The sequence below is a fragment of the Octopus bimaculoides genome, chromosome 3, assembly GCF_001194135.2.
Source record: "Octopus bimaculoides isolate UCB-OBI-ISO-001 chromosome 3, ASM119413v2, whole genome shotgun sequence".
NCBI lineage: Eukaryota > Metazoa > Mollusca > Cephalopoda > Octopoda > Octopodidae > Octopus > Octopus bimaculoides.
In genome coordinates this window covers 84,451,680-84,458,526 of record NC_068983.1, presented here as the reverse complement: position 1 = coordinate 84,458,526, position 6,847 = coordinate 84,451,680, and the positions used below count along the sequence as shown (strand labels likewise).

At 35.4% G+C, this 6,847-nt stretch overlaps 1 long non-coding RNA gene across 1 annotated transcript; it reads left to right on the top strand.

Annotated features, from left to right (window-relative positions):
- Nucleotides 1-5,832: 5,832 nt before the first annotated feature.
- LOC128247415 (uncharacterized) lies at nucleotides 5,833-6,779 on the top strand. The gene is made up of 2 exons (XR_008263797.1): nucleotides 5,833-5,917; nucleotides 6,449-6,779. It is a non-coding gene; the product is annotated as an uncharacterized LOC128247415 (long non-coding RNA).
- Nucleotides 6,780-6,847: the final 68 nt, after the last annotated feature.

The window sequence follows — 6,847 nt, the reverse complement described above, 5'->3', positions numbered from 1 at the left end:
GCTTGCAAAGACCTGTTGGGGCAAGCGAAAGCAAAATTGTGATGGCACCACCGTTCGAGCATGATCGTTACCAGCGTCGCCTTCCTGGCACTTGTGCCACAGCTTCACGTTCCTGGCACTTATGCCGGTGGCATGTGAAAAGTCATTTGAGTGAGATCGTTGCCAGTGTCGCTGGACTGGCTCCTGTGCAGGTGGCATGTAAAATACACCATTTCGAGCATGGCTGTTGCCAGTACCGCCTGACTGACCTTCATGCCAGTGGCACGTAAAAGCACCCACTACACTCTCGGAGTGGTTGGCATTAGGAAGGGCATCCAGCTGTGGAAACTCTGCCAAATCAGATTGGAGCCTGGTGTAGCTATCTGGATCACCAGTCCTCAGTCAAATCGTCCAACACATGCTAGCATGGAAAGCGGACTTTAAACGATGATGATGATCTTGTATCAACTAATAAAAGATATATTATATGATTAAAGCAAAGACTAATTGGCATAAATATTTCAGTTGGCCATAAACACTTAGAAGATATGCACAAGAGCCACATTTTTATGAAAGAGTAGCTTAACTGTTTCCTTTGCTTTTGATATACCAGGGTGTGGTTTGTAAACATGCATTTTATATTTTCACTGATGGGCTTGGTATTTAAGCTATTGAATGCTATTAAATTAAAGATTATACATATAAAAAGTCATATCTTTTTACCTTTATTTATTTTTTCTTAAAATACATTACCCTTGGCCTAAATAAACATTCTAACTTCTTACTTAGTTCAATGCCCTCTGGCTGAATAGCTGGCTGGAGGTTACATATAAGCATGAAAACTATAGTCACACACATTCTTATACATAGGCTCAGAATAAGTATTTTAATGATTTTTGCAATTATTATACATAATGATGTTTATGTAGTGAAATACATTACACAGTTCCTGTAGTCTGCCAACCAGAGGGGTATCAAAATAGTGTACATTGTAAATATCATCCCAAGGATATAAAATAATGATCATAGTCCATTAAAAAAGAAATTTTTATCCTTTCTTACAAATCCAAGTCTGAGATACCCTTACAACCAGAGAAGAGTTCATTGTATAAGGCTATTCTATGCATATTTTCCCATAGCTTGTGTTAAGTGTCAGTGAATAAAGTTTGATAGAGTTTCTAAGTGTTCATTAGAAAAATGTCAATGAAAGAAGAAAGAATCAAGATGTTGATATTCTTGTAAATCAGGTCAAGATTTTTAAGTAAGTATGCACAGACTTTAACAGGTAAATATTAGTAAGATATCTAATATAGATAGTGATTCCTTTTTGAAGGTAATCTTAGAGATAACTTGAGCACTGTTAAAATTTTGAATTTTCTGATTATTTTCTCAAATGTGAAGAAAAAGTTGGAAGTACAATAATCAGTTATAGAAAGTGCAACAGAAAAAGGAACTATGGTTGGCTACAGTGTTGCACCAATGTGTTCTGTCTTTGAGATAGATGTTGATGTTGTTGTTGTTTAGCCTCAAGTTAGCACTGATCTAGCAGATTTATGACCAAAGGCATTCTGGCAGGGAGCATCTTCTCTTTTTTGTATGTGCAGGAAACCCAGGATCATGTCACCCTGAGTTCCATGTCCAAAGCAGTGAAGGCATATGGCTTAGTGGTTAGAATATTCAGTACATGATGGTAAGGTTGTGAGTTCAATTCCCAGTGGTGCATTGTGTCTTTGAGGAAGACACTTTATTTAATGTCCACTCAGCTGTCAAAAATTAGTAGTACCTGTATTTCAAGGGCCTGCCTCATCATACTCTGTATCATGCTGAATCTCCCTGAGAACAACATTAAGGATTCATGTAACTGTGGATTGCTCAGCCACTTCACATTAATTTCACCAGCAAGCTATTCAGTTGATTGTATCAACTGGAACACTCATTGTTGTAACTGATGAAGACCCAGGCCATGTCCAAAGACCAAAACATTACACAAAACCTTGCTTTTTCTAAAGTGGTGGAGCTATGATTTGAGTGAGATATAATTGCTATTTCTTGCAGTTTAAGTAATTACATAGAGGCTTCCTCTATGAAATGGGGCAAAGGTTAATGGAAAGGAAGTGACAATTAGTCTGCTTTCACTGAATGAACTGTAAAGTACTTGTCAAATACTTTCCATCTCAGAAAAGCCAGCCTTGGTGCCAGACAGTCTCTGTTGTTTGGTGGTCTGCCAATAGTGAACAGATAGTAGATTGCAGGAAAAAAAAATGTTGCAAATACAAAGTATAACTACAAAACTAACAATTGGGGATCATCTACCATTCTACATATTTGATATATCAGTTCTATTCATCATCAAAGACGGTGTGGATTAGCCAGAGATTTTAGTTGTAAGAAATTTTTTTTAGAAATCTTGTTTTATTTATTTTTATTTTATTTTAAAGTATTGTTAAGCAACGATAGGGTAATCAAATATAAGTGTCTTGGTCTACATTTGTATTGTCCTAAATGATTTTTGCAGACCTTAAGGCAAACATTGGGTAAAATGCTTATCAATATTTCATGCAGCTCTTTATGTTCTGAATTCAAATTCCACTCAAGTCAACATTGCCTTTCATCCCTTCAAGATCAATAAAATAATATACCAGTCAAACACTAGTATTGATGTCAACTTATCTTTTCACCTCAAATTTAGAAAGTGTCATTGTTATTATTATTATTATTATTATTATTATTATTATTATTATTATTATTATTATTATTATTATTATTATTTTTATTATTCAGTGAGAGAGCAGAGTATGCAATCAAAGTGAAACTGGGGTACACATATACGAAACCCAATATACCCATCATGACTACTCATCTAATAAGGGTACACCAGGCACATGCATCACAACCATATGTACATGACATATCAAGCACAAGATAAACAGCACATGACCTTGCAGGTGGAGCCCAGTTAGAATGCTTTTCAGGTCAAGTAGCTCATCCTCCCCAAAAGCTCCCTGAACAAGGTTTGTTTAAGGATGTTGAATGAAACTCCCATATTTCCAGAGGTGAATTATTCAAACTCCACAGAATTCCTCTCATCACATGGCTATGATGCTCCCCCACTACTTCTGCTCGTAATCAGAGATGCACATATTGTCAGCCACCAAGGGACATGCTCAACTGGTTAAGGTCAAACAATTGACAAGCAAATCTGTGGTATTGAGCAGAATATTTGTTGTAGCTCATCTTTTATACCAAGACAAAATATGTACATGATAACACTTTCAATTAGTTAAGATCAAAAGCTATGAGAGCCACTGCATAACACTGCATCAGGGCATTTATTATTATTATTGTCGTCATCGTCATCATCATCATTATTATTAGGCATCAAGCTGGTCAAATCATTAGCACACTGGGTGAAATGCTTTGTGGTATTTAGTCTGTCTTTACATCCTGTGTTCAAATTCTGCTGAGGTCAACTTTGCCTTTCATCCTTTTGGGGTTGATAAATTAAGTACCAGTGAAACACTGGGGTTGATGTAATCAACTAGCCCCTTCCCCCAAAATTTCAGGCCTTGTGCCTTTAAGTAGAAAGGATTTTTTTTTTTTTTTTTTGGTTCAAATTCTACAAAGGTCAATTTTGTTCTTCATCCCTTCGAGGGTTGATAGATTAAGTACTGATCCATCACTGGGGTCAATGTATTTGACTATTCTCCTCCCACAAAATTTCAGACCTTGTGTCTATTGTAGAAAGGATTATTATTATCATTGTTAAAAAAGTAGTGAGCTAGCAGAATTGATAGCATGCTGAACAAAATGCTTAGCAGCATTTCATCAATTTTCCCATTCTGGGTTCAAATGTTGTTGAGGTCAATTTTGCCTTTCATCTTTTCAGGTTTGATAAAGTAAATACCAGTTGATTACCGAGGTTGATGTACTAGTCACCCATCCACAAAATTTCAGGCCTTGTTCCCATAGTAGAAAGTAGTAGTAGTAGTAGTGACAAGGTAAGGTAGTAAGCTAACAGAATCATTAGCACATGGGGAAAATGTTTAGCAGCACTCCTATCTCTTTATATTCTGAGTTCAAATACCAGTGAGATCAACTTTGCCATTCATCTTTTCAGGGTCTATAAGTACCACTCAAGTACTGGGGTCAATGTAATTGATTACCCACTCCCCAATTGCTAAGTTTGTGCCAAAATTTGAATAAATTATTTAGGCAGATGTACCCTGTAAGAACGATGTCTTTGTTTTGCTTTGTTTTGTTTTTTGTCTCATTCAGAAAGGAAAAGCAGCATCTGTGAAACTAACAAGGACTCCAAGTCTGATTAGGGGGGAGAGCAAAAAAATCAGGGAACATTGGTTGCACATATTTGAGTTATTCAGACTAGGGATAAGAGATCCTTCCTGAGTTGTACACACTCATAGGGACAGTTTCCCAGTGTCCATGATGTATATATTAACCCCCTTGATGGGATGCTGGTCCACCATAGGATTACTCATTTTTGCCAGCTGAGTGAACTGGAGTAATGTGAAATTAAGTGTTTTGCTCAAGAACACAATGTGTCAGGAATCGAAACCACAATCTTACAATTATGAGTCCAACACCCTAACCACCAAGCCACATGCTTCTACTTTCAGACTAGGAACATTCTCTGAATGCTTGCAGCTGAGCAGACTCCGCTAAAACACTCAAGGTCTAGGTGGTGGTGTTAACTCGGCTGTGGTTTAAGTATGCTACCTATCAAAAACAGATATTACATGAGTCCTACCAGCAAAAATTGATCTTACCATCATTATTTGCTATGACAAAAAATGGTGAGATAGTGAACAAGGTTGGAAAAATTAGTCAGATCTTTTCCTCTACAACCAATCTCCTCTTGAAAATCACTTCCAGAGAAAAGTGTGCATAAAGAAAATAGTTTTGTCTTCCATTCAATTCAACGTGAACTGAGGAGGCGGCTGAAAACAAACATTTGTTCAGAATTTAAGGTTGTCTAGATTTTCATGTCATTTTATTCTCTCTCCTTCTTTCGCTCTCCTTTTCGGCCTTTCTCTTTCAGCTATTTTTATTTAAATATCAAATGGTTAATCAAGTGGTTTTATTAATATATATTCAAAGGTATATATTGATACTGTTCCAATAAATTGGACATAAAATTCAGAACATACAAATTCTCTATCAAAAGGGATTTTCAAAAGTGACAGCGAAAGAAAGGGAGGTAAATCAAACTGCCTTAAAATTATTTTAGCGTATTTAGAATTTGCTCAGTTCCAGGTCAGTCGAAATCGAGCAGATATATAACTGAAGACATTATAGCTGATACCAAATGGTCTCTTTAAAGATGTGTTAGATTACATTTCCCAATGTTATCTTTTTAAGACTATAGAATAACATTTTAAGAAGATTTGGCCGCTTATATAGCTAGTTGACGATCAGAGCGAAGTCCCTTCTTTGGCTCGTATGCACTGGGGCTCAAATATTTAGCAAATACGACTTAAACGAAGAGATTTTACTTGAGAAATAGGTCCTGGGCTTTCTGCATGTATGGTGATATGTTTGCATGCATTGCGTTATGGTTTCGGTGTGTACATACGAGAGGGAAAGTTTAGGTTAACGTGAAATTACCTCCCTTGCATTAGGCCCATTTCAAATCTACTTTTGAGACTTCTCTTGAATATGTGTTAACATTTAAGGTATTCCTTAATTGGAATTGCTTCCTGATCCATTAATCTGAGATAATTTTGTGAAACTACAGTGATTTCAGTGTAGTATGGTCACTTTAGAATTTTAAAATACGTATACATCTTTATATTCACTTTATTTTATTATTTTATCATAACATCAATCAGGGTCAACATTTTTTTATTAAATCTTTCATTTAAGACCTGATAGATTTTTTTTGTTCCAGAAATTAGTTGCTGACAAGTATCTTGGCCATGGAGTATGTTTTGGTCTTTACTATTTTCTTATTTAAGTGCCTATATTTATTTTTTATTTTTTATTCTACTTCCTTGATACAGAACAATAATATAGATTATTCTAGCATATTTCATAGACGCACTTCAGAGAACAAGCACTCTTCACAGTTCTGCTTATGAATACAACTTTATAGCAAATAGTATTTAAATTAGTCAATATCTTGTACTTAGCTGAAATTAATTTGTAGGTGAAACTAATTTGTATATCAAGCATTAGTCATTGTTGTGATTAAATCTGTAATGAAAGTGTCAATGCACAAACAGCAGGTGTTAGAAAATCTAAGATATGACTAAAGTAGTTACAATTTGTAACACCTACACTTTGGAAAGTGAAACAAAAAATAAATAAAATACATCTTGTTTTTCTCTTAGTAAACAGAAAAATAAGGAAATTGCCCAGCCATGTTTCATTACTTATCTATCTATCTATCTAATATGCCCCGCCCACCATATTCGCCAGACATTGCCCCATCTGATTATCATTTATTCTGCAGTCTTGAAAATCATTTGGACGGAAAAGATATGAACTTTGTAGACAAGGTTAGAACGGTACTGGAAGAGTATTTTTCATCACAGACAAGTGAATTTTGGAAGAGGGGCCTTGCAAATCTACCAGATAGATGGAAGAGCATTGTAGAAAATGAAGGAGAGTATATTTTAGATTAAAAAAGAACTTTTATGGTCTTAATTTCGAAAAATAAAAGTATAAAAAAAACGCATTAATTATGGGATGACCAAATATTTGCGACCCAGTTTTTCAATTCTTACTCCACTTTCAGATGTGTGAGCTAAAACACAATGAAGTAAAATGCCTTGCTTAAGAAACAGCGTTATCTTTATTTCTTCTTCCTTGTAAATTTATGGTTTTGTGTAAGAAATGGTTTTATTTCCAG